The sequence below is a fragment of the Heloderma suspectum genome, chromosome 1, assembly GCF_057233095.1.
Source record: "Heloderma suspectum isolate Gila_16-S chromosome 1, 16-S_ref, whole genome shotgun sequence".
Lineage (NCBI taxonomy): Eukaryota > Metazoa > Chordata > Lepidosauria > Squamata > Helodermatidae > Heloderma > Heloderma suspectum.
This window is the reverse complement of record NC_139458.1, coordinates 188303359-188318649: the sequence shown is the minus strand read 5'-3', so window position 1 is coordinate 188318649 and position 15291 is coordinate 188303359. Positions and strand designations below refer to the sequence as shown.

The window sequence follows — 15291 nt, the reverse complement described above, 5'->3', positions numbered from 1 at the left end:
TCAAATAAAAATTGTAGATCGTAAGTGTGGGAGGAAAAAGTGTCAATGTTCCTGAGGCAACCACCGTTCCTCATTATAAGTAACGTGTTGCTTTTAGCTGCAAGCCATTAATTGCCTATTAAATATATGAACATATTGCAAATAACAAATTCACATGTTTTTGGTGCCACTGGAGTACAGTTAATTGAATGGCATTTTTTATTTAATAGAAATGGATAGTCTAATGTTCAAGAAAGATAATGAGAAAATATACACTTTGCACTATTTTGCAGGGAATGCTTTTTGCAACCCCAGAGTGTATGCGATTCCCTGTTGACTTGGTTCATTTATGGTTTCATGAATCATCCCGAGTCTACTCAGATAAACTTATGGAGGAAAAGGATATTGAACATTTTAACAAAGTGCTTAACAATACAGCAAAAAAGTATTTTGAGGTGTGTCTTGAGTGTGACTTTGATCATGAAACATTCCTCTGAGGTACATTTTTAAAAGTTTGATATTATGTTTTCTTGTGCGGTATTTTATGGTCTTAATTACTGTGAACCACCTAGAGAGCTTTGACTATTGGGCAGTATAGATATGTAAAATTAATTAATTAATTAACTAACTAAAAAGAAATCATCTCCAGAATAAACATTAATGAGGGACAAACTACATGTTACTTTTAATATGTAGCATGTAGCTATGTCTGTCATTTTTGTTACTCAAAAGTAAGTGCAGTGGTCCCCATCTGGATCAGAACCACAGTGTGCATGAAGGAGAGGTTTAATACTTCCCTCCCTACATGTGATTCCCCCCAAAACTCCACTCTCCCTGCAGCAGTTAGGAATCATTAAAAAAGAAAAAAGCACAGATGTAGCTGCGTGCGACAGATTAAAAGTAACATGTGCTTTGACCTCCATGAAATTGTATTGATAGAAACAATAGAAGCAGGCTAGAGGATCTGATTGATTCTACTGAGAAAATTCCTTTGTGAATGTTCCTTGGCTTCCATCTATCTCAATGGTCATTCTTTGAATGAAGTAAAAAATACCAGAAATGTGAGTCTAGGTCAGCATCACATTTAATAAGATGGAGATCAGGCTTTTTATTCTGTGTTTTTGTGGTGACTGTAATCTTCACCGCTTATTTATTTATTTATTACATTTCCATACAGCCCAATAGCCAAAACTCTCTGGGCTCTTTCTTGTCTACTGCTTTGGTGAGTATATACATTAGGGCGAAGTGGGGGATATGTGATGGGTGGACATGAATTAGTTTAGAGATGGGGATTTGGGACCCAGAATTGGGTTGCAGTCTGACCTAAGTTAGGTCTCACCAGTAGCAATACCAACATGCACAGAGAATTTAAAAAAATTACCCTGGGCCCCAGAATTCATGTTTGGGCAAAAGGTGGGTCCCTGGAAAGGTTAAAGACTACTGGTACATAGCTTAACAAACATGTCAGTTTCTTCTCTTAAATGCCACTATTTACCACTTATTCCTGTAAAGTGCCTTGAGTTAATGACATATGTAACCTTAAGGGCCTCGTGTGGCGCAGAGTGGTAGGCGGCAGTATTGCAACCAAAACTCTCCCCACGACCTGAGTTCGATCCAACGGAAGCCGGGTCTCGGGTAGCTGGCTCAGGTCGACTCAGCCCTCCATCCTTCCGAGGTCAGTAAAATGAGGACCCAGCTTGCTGGGGGAAAGGTAGTCACGACTGGGGAAGGCAATGGCAAACCACCCCACTACAGTCTGCCATGAAAATGCCAGCATAAGCAGTGTCCCTCTAGGGGTCAGTAATGACCCGGTGCTTGCACAGGAGGAACCTTTCCCCTTTTTTCCCCAACCTTAAGGGATCCTATGGGTTGCAGATCCAGAGCATATTTGTCACATTTTTGTTGTTCAGTCGTTCAGTCGTGTCCGACTCTTCGTGACCCCATGGACCATAGCACACCAGGTCTTCCTGTCCTGCACTCTCTCCCGGAGTGTGCTCAAGTTCATATTCATTGCATTGGTGATGCTATCTAGCCATCTCATCCTCTGTCGTCCCCTTCTCCTTTTGCCTTCAGTCTTTCCCAGCATCAGGGTCTTTTCCAGAGAGTTTTCTCTTCGCATTAGGTGGCCAAAATATTTGAGCTTCAGCTTCAGTATCTGTCCTTCCAATGAGCACTCAGGGTTGATTTCCTTTAGGATTGACTGATTTGACCTCCTTGCAGTTGAGGGGACTCGTAAGAGTCTTCTCCAGCACCACAGTTCGAAAGCATCAATTCTTCGGCGCTCAGCCTTCCTTATAGCCTTCCCAGGCATTTTAGCATTTTAGCTTTCTAAATTTTTATCTTTGCTGTTTTAAATCTGTATTTTAAACTCTTGCACTGCTGCTAGGTTTTATTGTGATTGTATTGTTACATTGTGGTTTTAATGTTCTGTATATTTTAAATTGTTTTATTGTGTGTTGTTTGGTTTTAATTTTTGTGAACCGCCCAGAGAGCTTCGGCTATTGGGCGGTATAGAAATGAAATAAATAAATAAATAAATAAATAAATAAATAAATAGTCCAGCTCTCACAGCCATACATTACTACTGGGAAAACCATAGCTTTGATTAGACGGACCTTTGTCGGCAAGGTGATGTCTCTGCTTCTTACTATGCTGTCTAGGTTTGCCAGAGCTTTCCTCCCAAGGAGCAAGTGTCTTTTAATTTCATGGCTACAGTCACCGTCTGCGGTGATCTTGGAGCCCAAGAAAGTAAAATCTGTCACTGCTTCCATTTCTTCCCCTTCTATATGCCAGGAAGTGATGGGGCCAGATGCCATGATCTTCATTTTTTTAATGTTGAGTTTCAAACCAGCTTTTGCACTCTCCTCTTTCACCCTCAACAAGAGGCTCTTGAGATCCTCTTCGCTTTCTGCCATTAGGGTGGTATCGTCTGCATATCGGAGGTTGTTGATAATTCTCCCGGCAATCTTAATTCCGACCTGTGATTCATCCAACCCGGCGTTTCTCATGATGTACTCTGCATATAAGTTGAATAAGCAGGGTGACAATATGCAGCCTTGTCGTACTCCTTTCCCAATTTTGAACCACTCGGTTGTTCCATGTCTGGTTCTTACAGTTGCTTCTTGACCCTCATACAGGTTTCTCAGGAGACAGGTAAGGTGGTCTGGTACTCCCATCACTTTAAGAATTTGCCACAGTTTGTTGTGATCCACACAATCAAAGGCTTTAGCGTAGTCAATGAAGCAGAAATAGACTTTTTCTGGAATTCTCTTGCTTTCTCCATGATCCAGCGAATGTTGGCGATTTGATCTCTAGTTCCTCTGCCTCTTCGAAACCCAGCTTGTACTTCCGGTAGTTCTCGGTTCGCATACAGCTGAAGCCTAGCTTGTAGGATTTTGAGCATCACCTTGCTGGCATGTGAAATGAGCGCAATTGTGCAGTAGTTTGAACACTCTTTGGCGTTGCCCTTCTTTGGAATTGGAATGTAAACTGACCTTTTCCAGTCTTGCGGCCATTGTTGAGTGTTCCAAATGTGTTGGCATATTGAATGCAGCACTTTAACAGCATCGTATTTTAGGATTTTAAATAGCTCAGCTGGAATACTGTCATCTCTGCTAGCTTTGTTGTTAGTAATGCTTCCTAAGGCCCACTTGACTTCACTCTCTAGGATGTCCGGCTCAAGTTCAGTGGCCGCACTATCATGGCTATCAGGGACATTCAGATCTTTCCTGTATAGTTGTTCTGTGTATTCTTGCCACCTCTTCTTAATCTCGTCTGCTTCTGTTAAGTCCCTGCCTTCTTTGGCCTTTATCATGCCCGTCTTTGCACAAAGTGTTCCCTTGAGATCTCCGATTTTCTTGAAGAGATCTCTAGCCTTTCCCATTCTGTTGTTTTCCTCGATTTCTTTGCATTGTTCATTTAAAAAGGCCTTCTTGTCTCTCCTTGCTATTCTCTGGAACTCTGCATTCAGTTGGATATATCTTCCCCTTTCTCCCTTGCTTTTCGCTTCCCTTCTTTCTTCAGCTACTTGTAAAGCCTCATCAGACAGCCACTTTGCTTTCTTGCATTTCTTTTTCTTTGGGATGGATTGAGTTGCTGCCTCCTGAACAATGTTACGGACCTCCGTCCATAGTTCCTCAGGCACTCTGTCTATCAGTTCTAATCCCTGAAATCTATTCCTCACCTCCACTGTATATTCATCAGGGATATGATTTAGGTCATACCTGAATGGTTTAGTGGTTTTCCCTACGTTCTTCAATTTAAGCTGAAATTTTGCAAGAAGCAGCTCATGATCTGAGCCACAGTCAGCTCCAGGTCTTGTTTTTACTGACTGTATAGAGCTTCTCCATCTTTGACTGCAAAGGACATAATCAATCTGATTTCAATATTGACCATCTGGTGATGTCCATGTGTAGAGTCGCCTCTTGTGTTGTTGGAAAAGAGTGTTTGCTATGATCAGCGTGTTCTCTTGGCAAAACTCTATTAGCCTTTGTCCTGCTTCATTTTGTATACCAAGGCCATGCTTGCCTGTTATCCCGGTGATTTCTTGACTTCCTACTTTAGCATTCCAATCCCCTATGATGAAGAGGACATCTTTTTTTGGTGTTAGTTCTAGAAGGTGTTGTAGGTCTTCATAGAACCGATCAACCTCAGCTTCTTCGGCCTCAGTGGTTGGGGCATAGACTTGAATTGCTGTGATGTTGAATGGTTTGCCTTGGATTCATACTGAGATCATTCTATCGTTTTTAAGATTGTACCCCAGTACTGCTTTTCCCACCCTTTTGTTGACTATGAGTGGTACTCCATTTCTTCTAAGAGATTCTTTCCCACAGTAGTAGATATAATGGTCACCTGAATTAAATTCGCCCATGCCTGTCCATTTGAGTTTGCTGATTCCCAAGATGTCGATGTTCAATCTTGCCATCTCATGTTTGACCACCTCCAGCTTACCTTGATTCATTGATCTTACATTCCAGGTTCCTAAACAATATTGTTCTTTACAGCATCGGACTTTCTTTTCACCACCAGACACATCCACAGCTGAGTGTCCTTTCGGCTTTGGCCCAGCCGCTTCACTCTTTCTGGCGCTACTTGGAAATACCCTCTGCTCTTCCTCCGTAGTATATTGGACACCTTCTGACCTGAGGGGCTCATCTTCCGGCGTCATCTCTTTTAGCCTTGTGATACGTTCCATGGGGTTTTCTTGGCAAGGATACTGGAGTGGGTTGCCATTTCCTTCTCCAGTGGACCACGTTTTGTCAGAACTCTCTGCCATGACCTGTCCGTCTTGGGTGGCCCTGCACGGCATAGCATTTGTCACATTTAGGCCCTGTCACATTGTCACATTTAGGCCCTGTTAAAACCAATGTGAAAAATTAGTCATAATGAACAAGTCCCATTGATTCCAATGGGATTTTAAGCGCAGATAATGTGCTCTGGATCCAACCCTATGTGTCTTGTGCATGTGTACAATATTCTGGGCTGCCACAACTATTTTGGGCAAAGACTAGTGTACAGTTGCATGCGACACTGCAGGCTTCACCACAGTTGGGTGATGGGCAGATCTACTTCTGAGGCCTAGTCATTGGAAGCTGGTGGCTCCGATTTCGGTAGGGCTGTGAGTCCATTCTGGGATTCAGTTAGAACCAGCCAGAACTCTAAAGGAGCTATCCAAGTTGCTGAACTCTATCCCCAAAATAGGTTCAGCACCTTGGATAGCCCCTTTAGCGTTCTGGATCGCTCTGACTGAAACCCAGAATGGATTCGCAGCCTCACGAAAATCAGACCTGCCAGCCTCCGCTGGGCTTTGTTGACACAAACATTTGCAGGATAGTCTGGGACTGAACCACGTAGCAGATGGAGGAATTTCATAATCAAAACTTCTGCAAAGAGTTTTAAACTAGCTTTATGCCTGATATGCTCATGTGGTACGTACAGAGATTGTTTCTCCCATTTACATTATTTGGTCTCACAACTGCAATCCAAGGAGATATAATCCAAGAACTGGTTTACCTCATCCTATGTGAACTCTGCCCAATTTTTTTGATGGGCCAAACTAGACATAAAATGGAAGAACCATTTGTAAGAGCTGAGTCACCATCAAACAAAGCAGAGGTGTGGACACAGGGTGGGTGAGCGCTGAACCCCCACTTGAAACTTTTTTACGTCAGCAAAAAGCAAGAGCATGTGAGCATTCAGCTTCTCCTTCCTGCTAGGGTGGCCCTCTGTCCTCTTTTACAGAAGATAGTCCTCTGTTTGAAGGGCTGCCTTCAAACTTCTGTTTGAAGTTGGAGGACTGAAGGTGATGTCTATTTGAAGGGCTGTCCAGTCCAAGTCCCCTTTAAAGATAAAGAACTATAAGAAGGGAGGACAGGCCGTTGGACAGCAGACTGAGCAAGCACACAGGTCACGTGGTTACAGTCTTCCCCACAATGGGCAGATGGGCTGTAGTTCTATTTAAATTGTAGTAATTTAAGGCCACAATTCTAAACATGTTTAGACAGAGAAAAGGCCTACAACTCCCAGCATTTCCCAGCCAGCATGTCTGGCTGGGATATGCTGGGAGTTGTGGGGGGTTTTCATGTCTAAACATGCATAAGATTATAGCCTAAAGCTATTTAAATTATAGTAATTTCTAAATTTGCATCTATCTAAATTAGCCCATGCAAGTTTTATGTAAATCTAGGTCTTCCATTTTAGTGGCTTGTTTCCTCTCTTTTGACAGCGCATAAATGGCCACCCCATCCTAAACTCAGCTTGAGAATCCTAATTAAAACCAAGCACCTTTCCAATCCCTAAGGCCTGGTCTAGCATTAAATGTGAACTAGAGTTTATATTCCAGTTGCTGCCCTGTTTCTTACCCACCCATGATGCTCTTAAAAATTATCCCCAGCCCCTATTCTGTGTTTCTGTGTTAATGTGGCATGGCATGCTGGATTGTGCTGCTTTGGCTGTTAGTCCCATGTGTCCCACCTGTTGCCACACCTTGTCTGTTAAGCAAAAAAAAGGTCAGCCCTGACTGATTGGTCATCATAATGGTTTTATGGCAGCATAATGGTTTTCAGCAGCCATTGCCATGTTATTTTATGCCTTTACATCTTCCATAATCACTGGTCAGTTGAATGTGCTATATAAATAAGAGCACCATCTTATGCGTGTTTAAACAGAAAAAAAATTCCTACAATTCCCAGCATGACCCAGCCAGCTATGTATGCTGGCTGGGGCATGCTGTGAGTTGTAGGACTTTTTCCTGTCTAAACAAGCATAGGATTGCGCCCTAAGCCTCTTTACATTTCATAGTTCAGGCTGCCTCAAACTGCTGGGGAGGTGTTTTGAATAAATAAATACCTAAATAACTGGTACCGATATTTTCTTTGAGGCCAATCCAAAGTTGGTTTCATATTTATCCACATAAAGAAGAACAAAAAGAAGACTCGTTTCAACTTCTGTGTCTTCTGAGTTGGTTCGTCACTGTTTGCTCTCCGGAATGGAAGTTTCTGGGCCAGGTGCCCCAGGTACAGCTCTCGGTCAGGGATAGATAATGGCCACTCAGACAGACAGCAATCCTCTGCACACTTACTTGGAAGCAAGTCCAACTGAACTCAAAGGGGTACCTCTGAGTAAACATGCATGGGATCGGGTGATGAGTCAAACCTTTTGCACTCCATTCAGCAACAGGCAACACTTGAAGAGGCCACTAGACTGAACAAAAACATTTAAATTCAGACTCCCAAAGTGTCCTTTCAGCACCATCTGTTTTTATTTTTTTAATCAAAACTAGAAGAATCGGTATAGTGAAAGGGTTAACGTACCAGCTGAATGCTTGTTTGTATTGTTACCACCAGGGTGTTGATGAGCATGTATTTATCCATAAGCCACTAATTTACTGCCACTTTGCCCATGGTGTTGGAGAACCACGTTACTTTCCAGTATCTGATTGGAAGAAGTTGACCAGAATTTTAACAGAGGCATTAGAGCAGAACAATGAACTGCACGCAGCAATGAACCTCGTGCTCTTTGAGGATGCCATCCAGCATGTGTAAGTTCTCTCATCTGGGGGCATGTGTGAGCGGTGCTTCCATGCAAATCATTGCTGGAGTGAAAATGTATTTCCAGATGACCCATAAAGGTATTTAAAATGGCCTCATGGAAAGGGTTGGAAAAGGGCACTGGGTGCTCTGTAAGTGACCTGGTCTAAGCCAGATGTTTGGCACACAGGCTCACTTTAAAAGCCTATTGGTCCCCACGTTCTTTAAAGGTTTCAGGAAGCCAGCATCTGCTGTAACCTGCTGGCTCTTGCTCAGTGTGACTGATGGGTACACTGCTGCCGATGTCAAATTCACAGTGAAGCCCTGGGGCAGAGAGAGGCATGACCTGTACGGATATTTTAAGATTATTTTGTATAGAGTATTACATTGCTTTCCAAAATTTTCCTTTTCCGGATTCATGTGTGGCAGGAGAAAATGGTTGCTTTAAAAATTGCTCCCCCCACCCCAGGGAATGAAACTATGTCTGTTCCCCTTTCTGTACTCTCTTGGGTCCTGCGGCGTTTCTGGTTCTCAGCCTGTTGGATTCACTGAAGGGGGGAGGATTTTTTTTTTTTTAAATCAAGTCATCATTATGATGCATATTTAAATAGTCTAAATCTCCTGATTTAAATTGTAAGCCTATTGTATTCACTCCTTCCTCTTTCATAAGGAATAGGTTATTTTCATATGGTAGCTTTAGGGTTAACTGTGCATTTATTTCCAGTGGTGTAGTGGTAAATTAGGAAGTGCAGGCACTCATCATGACAGCCCCCATAGCCACACCCCTCCCCCCACCAAGAGTCCAAGAATTCAAGCAGCAGTATTGCTCCATTTCAACAAACAAGTTCTAGCAGTTTTCATCTCCACCAGGAGCAGGTAAAGCTAAAGGGTCTTAATTGCCCATGCAAGACCAAGCCGCCCCAAAATACTTGCATTACAACAGGGGACCGCAAGTTGTTCGAGAAATTCAATTCCCCACAGCTACTGTGGGAACTGTAGCTTAGATCAGATGGAATGGAGAATTCCGGGGCTGGTGGCAGATGACATCAGCATCCCTGCTAATAAAAAAAAGCCGCCTCTGCATCCCTGTGAGCCCTGACTCTACTGTACCGCTGGATGTAACACGTAGTTCTGGCCTGAATACCAATACAAATGTCAGAGGTCCAGGCAAAGTTAAACAGCCTTACTGATTTCAGTGCAAGAGTGTAAGGCTTTGAGTCTGAATAAACCTCCTGCCAAAATTCTAGGTTGAAGAGCAGGGCTGGCCCTACCATTAGGCAGAGTGAAGCAGTCACCTCAGGCAGCAGATTCTAGGAGGTGGCAGTTAGATGTTGGAGGAGAGATCTGTGTGCCATGTGGCCTGCTCTGCCCATTGCTGAGTTAGCTTCCTGACTTCAGGTGTGGTGGAGGATGCTGTCACATTATCAGTGTTGAAGACAGATTCATCTGCCAGTCCATTTGGCTTTTGCACATGGAATGGGAGGGGTGCCATCTTGTTCTTCGCCTCAGGCAGCAAAGTTCCTTGGGCCAGCTCTGTTGGAGAAGGATAGCTGGAAGCGTTCTGCTGGCCTTTCATTCTGGGTAATTGCTAGTATGCTGGCGTGTGCAAACACACACACCCCGAAGAAAATGTAAGGAGAAAGGCAAATGGTTGTGTTTGTATAGGACCAAATCACGCCCTGAGATTGTGTGAGGTTTTTCCCATGTAACATTGTGATACTATCTAATGAATCCATAAAATATATCAATTTTAGCAAATAAAAAAAATACAGAGCTATTTTCAATGTCTAGGCCGTCTTGTACCAATTTTGAAGAACGCCACTACGCTGATACATACTCTGCCTGATGTGAGCACACCTCATCTGCATGGCAGTGGTTTGATTGTTTCCCAGAGAGCTGATAAAGGCTCCTCCACTGGGATCTGCAATAGAAAGCAAATTAATTTTTCATCTTGTTTTGTTTTTTTGTTAATCAAGAAAAATGTACTTAATTACTCTGGCAGGAAATCATGCATGTAGAGGCTGAGCTCAGCCTGAGGCCAGATGTCGGGGAGTCTGAACTAGAATAGGTTCTTGAGGAAACGGCAGTCCCAGCAGAGAATAATCTCATCAACAAAAGAATCTTATTCCACAGGAGTCACAGTCCTGTGTAAGAAACCTCAAGCCACAGAAGTATTAACCCAGTGCTGATCACATCTTACTACTCTGCATTCTGATAGTGAAATGTAGCAGAAGTAATGTTTGAAAAAGATCCTGATCCACAGAAGCTTGACTACTTGTGGCTATGCAGTAAAAGAATCTATACCGGTAAGTTATTGTGGCTAGGGATGTACAAATCCCTTACTTTGTTCCGGGTGGGGACGTCTGCAGTGGGGAGGAGGCGATCCGTCCCTCCCGCCGGAATCCTCCCCGGCCAGCTCCGCTCTGCGATAAGTCCACAGAGCCACCAGCCAGGGCCGCCCGCAGCCAGACCTCTGTCTGCTGCTGGGCTGCGGCCACAAATGGCAGCTGCCATAGCGGCTGCCATTTGCGTCGCTGCGTTAGCCGTGATAGGCTACGTAAGTATTTACGTAGCCTATCACGGCAAAGAGCAGGGATGCAAATGGCGGCCGCTACACCATTTGCATCCCTGCTCTTTTCGTGATAGGCTATGTAAATATATACGTAACCTATGACGGCTAACGCAGGGACGCAAATGGCGTAGCGGCCACCATTTCTGTCCCTGCGTTAGCTATGATAGGCTACGTAAATACTTACGTAGCCTATCATGGCTAAAGTAGGGAGAGAAATGGCAGCCGCAGACTGGGGCAGCCATTCGCAGCCGCAGACCGGGGGCAGCGGATGGACTGGATGGCCGACACCAGGCAAGATCCGTCCCGGGGAAGTTTCGCGGGGTGGCGGGGCGGATTGCTCCGTTCCACCGCGGACTCCAGGGGGCCGGATTCTAAAGAATCTGGCCTCACTGGAGTCTGTGGTGGAATTCTCTAACATCCCTAATTGTGGCCAGCATCAACAATCTGTTAGAGAGAAGGTGAAGCAAGGAACATAATACAGACTCTACATGACATAAAAAGGGTCATGGTGGATCAGACCAGTGGCCAACCAGATGTTTTAGGAAGCCTAAAACTAGTCATGAAGGCGACAAATGTCCCCTGCTGTTGTTCTACAGCAGCTTCCCCCCATCTGGTGCCCTCCAGATGTGTTGGACTACAACTCCCATGATTCCCAGCCAGCCTGGGTAGGCTGGCTGGGAATCATGGGAGTTGCAGTCCAACACATCTGGGAGGTGCTAGGTTGGGGGATGCTGTTCTACAGCAAGTGGCTTTGAGATACTGGCTTTAAACTAAGATTCACCGTCTGTGGATGTGTATTTCCTTTTTGAAGGCATCTAACGTAGTGCTATCATTATATCACGTGGCAGTGAGTTCCATAAATTATGCGTTGCACAAAAAAGTACTTTCTTTTATCTATCCTGAATAGACTGCCAATCAACTTCATTGGTTGACCCTGAGTTCTAGTAGTATGAGAGAAGATAAAAAAAGTATCTCTGCCTAATTCCTTCACACCACACATAATTTTATAAATACCACATTCCCCTTAGACACTATTTTCTAAATTGAAGCATGCCTTTCCACATAGGGGAGTTGCTCCAACCCCCTGGTCATTTTGGCTGCCCTTTTGTGCACATTATAAGGACATCAAAATACTGTTGGTATTATTTTCCTTCCCTTTTCTAGTATACCGTAGCCTGAAATCCAGATTTTTCCACAGCTGACATGCACTGAGTTGATGTTTTCATGACCATGACCCCAAGACCTGGCTTCAGTCCTCAAACCTTCCCAAAAGTGTATTGTCCTTGTCAAAGTTCACAACTTCATTGGTGTGTCCAGCATGGATTATTACGTGCACAGGTTCAAGTGGTAGATGCAGGTGTTTAAAAGAATGACAAAATAGTTCCGCACAACATGCATTGGAACAAATGGATTATGACATAGAGGGGATCTATGTTCAGATGTCTTCCCTGTATAGATCACCCATACTGGATCAGGAGAAATGGATAAAAATGTTTTTTAATTATTATGGGTCAAATTCTACTGCAACCATAGGCTGCAAGTGCTCTTCTCAGCCCTTACTGGCTTTTACCACAAGCTGCTGCAAGAAGAGAGAACTACACATAATGCATGCCTTCTTTGGGGGTCTCTTATGCTCCTCCTCCTTACTGCCAAGAGCCATTTCACATAATCATAGCTTATTTACTAAATATATATTTTGCTGTTTACCTGTTTTCAAAGCGACTTACAACATCAAACATCTAATATAATAAGGCAATGTAAACACAATTTTAAAACTAGTTTGAAACCAATAAAACATTAAGTAAGAGCTTTTCTACATGAGCCATTTATTGTACACTCATCATTCTCTACTCATGGTTGTTTATGGATTCTTTAGATGATGTTGTGACCCTCCAGTTTCACTTCTTTTTCTAAACAGCACTTCCAGCAAGCCTTTTTAGAGAAAGAAAAAAGTGTTGTTTGTGAAAGTGAAAGAAAATGCTTTTTTCACTTGTGTAATCGCATTATTTTGCTATACCACAGCCCCACCTAGGGGTTATGTAGCAGAAAAACTCTACGTGTAATGCTCAGATCTAAATTTTGCGAAGAAACCAAAAGTAGATATAGCGGATTAATTGCCTCATGTAGAAAAGCTCAGAAAGCAGCAGTAAGCTAAAACTCAAACCAGGAGATATCAGTTAAAAGACCTGATGAAGCAAGAATGTTTTCCCCTTTCTCCAAAAGGAGAATTGTATTGGGGCTAACCAAGACACCACAACATTCAGGCATCTACTAAAAAGGCCCTGATTAGAGGCACGGCTAGCTTTGATGGGACCTCAGGCAAATTGCTTTCCTTGCGCTGCTGCTCTGATAGCCATCCCTCTTACTTTTTTTTTTTAATCTGGTGGCAGCTCATCCTCCTAGCCTCCCCCACCCCCCGCTGGCAAAAGGAAGCGTGGTGGCAGCCAGCTGGGCAAAGCTGTCGCCCTCCAGCACACCATTTTCAATTTTAAAAAACCCTTAATGTTTGAATAGCAGTGATCTGAAACAATCAGACAATTCCTGGGGGGGGGGGGGGCGGACAAAGTGCCTTTACGGGGAAGGGGCACTCCCTGTTTGGGGGCCTTCATGTACTGCAGGGCCCACACCTGCTCCCCACAGTCCAGCACTTCTCAGCTAATTTGATATCCACAAATGATGGTACCCTGTGCAGGATTTCACTTGTCACATTTCATTTGTCATGGAGCATATGTCGTGGTTACTTGGTGGTGTCACCACAAGCTGCCTTTCTGGGATATTTTCTCATGATAACCCAGTCTTGTGAATATGTCAGGATCACAGCTCACCACATGCTAGAAACATTTGAGCAATGCGGACAGTACCAAGTGACACATCCAGCACCTGTTCCCAAGACCAATTTACATGCTACAACTCCCTGAACATACCCATGCAATTAGTCCCGATCACTTGTCTATGTTCTAAGAAATGGTTGAGCAAAGTGGTGCACAGTTTGGCTACAGGGATGGCAATGGAAACTGTGACTGTATACCTCATGCCATTACGAGTGTCTCTGCATCATCTCTGTGTGCATTTCTACGCAGCAGTCTTTTTATCCGTACGTTATGACCATCTTGATGTAAATTGCATGTACATTTTAAATTTGATGGAGAGTGACATAAACCAAACTGTCAAACTCAAAAGTTGCAGGAAGTTCAAAATTAAGAAAGTTCTTGAAAATCACAAGTTGTATTTTTCTAGTCTGTGGTTCTAAAGAGGTTGATTGTAGAGCTACCAACTTTTAATTAATTTAATAGGTAGATTAATTAGTGAAAGCTTTAATAGCAGGTTTGATTTTTTTCCCTCCATTAATTGATGGAGGGTCATTGAAGGGCAAATTGCTTCGCAGACTGCACAGATGGATAGGTTTCCTTCACAGTATACCACATTTGGTGACCTTTCCATCCTACAGTTAAATATAAAATTTTCAACATTGTAATTTCAGAGAAATACCCTTCCTTCAATAGCCTCAAGAAGGCACTTATATTGATCCTTTTTTAGTTGATAAATTTAATAAAATATAATGGATGTATTAATCGATGAACGGACTAAAAAAAATCTTTTGATAAGTGATAGGCTTACCACATAACCCTATGTATGTTTATTTGAAAGTAAGTCCTACTGTGTTCAATTTACCATGTTGTATAGCAGCAATGCAGAACTTCAGACCTACGGGCCCAATCCAGCCCTCCTGAAGGCCAAATCTGGCCTTCTGAGGTTCACCAAAAGGCCCCATCCTTTGGTGGTTTCCTGGCTTTTGTCCCCATTTTAAAAGGTTGACATTCCTCTTCTAAGGCTTAGCTACTAGCAGGAAGAGCTTTAAGCTAAAATATGCTGGTATTTTTTGGCATTTCTGTCCCTCCCTTTTGTCTTCAGCCCCGTCCACCACTGAAATGCAGTCCCAAGAGCTTGGGACCAAAATGGAATTCTGCCCTCGGGCTGAAAGAGATTCAATGCCCCCGCTGTACAGGATTGTACCCTGAGTTTGTTACTATAAAAAATTGGTTAAGAAGCCAATTTTAAAAAGTTTCTGCCCTACAGCTGTCACATCAGCCACATTCTTGAGGTCCCATATGGAAATGCCCTTTTGATTGGGGCTGGAGGAAGTGGAAAGCAAAGTTTGTGCCATTTAGCTGCCTTCCTCAGCTCTCTGGAAGTCTTCCAAATAGCACTCCCCAAAAGCTATGGTATCCATGATCTCAGGGTAAGTGTCAGAGCAAGTTTTGAGATTTTGAATTACTCTTCATTTATCGTCATATGTTCTTCATGAGATGACTCATAAACATTGGCAACTTGGGTTAAAATGAATGCCAGGGACATCTCTAATCTACTGTGGCCATGTGCCTTACTTTACAGAGGACAGTCCTCTGTTTGAAGGGCTAATAGAGGACAGCCTTCTATCTGAAGGCATCCTCTATCTGAAGGGCTGCCCAATTCAAGCCCAGTAGAACCATAAGAAGGGGGAGCCTTGAAGGGACCTTGGGCAGCTGACTGGGCAAGCTCATAGATCACGTGGTCACAGTCTTCCCCACTATGGGGAGATGGATTGTATTACTACTTAAAATACATTAATCATTTCTCAACTGCATCTAAACATAAAAATTAGCATATGCACATGTTATGCAATTCTGTGTCATCTTTTTAGCATGTATTTCCTCTTTTTGGCAATGCACACAT

General features: G+C 43.3%; 1 pseudogene; it reads left to right on the top strand.

Annotated features, from left to right (window-relative positions):
- LOC146358527 (dynein axonemal heavy chain 11-like) overlaps positions 1-15291 on the top strand; it is a 320580-nt pseudogene that overhangs the window by 139341 nt on the left and 165948 nt on the right.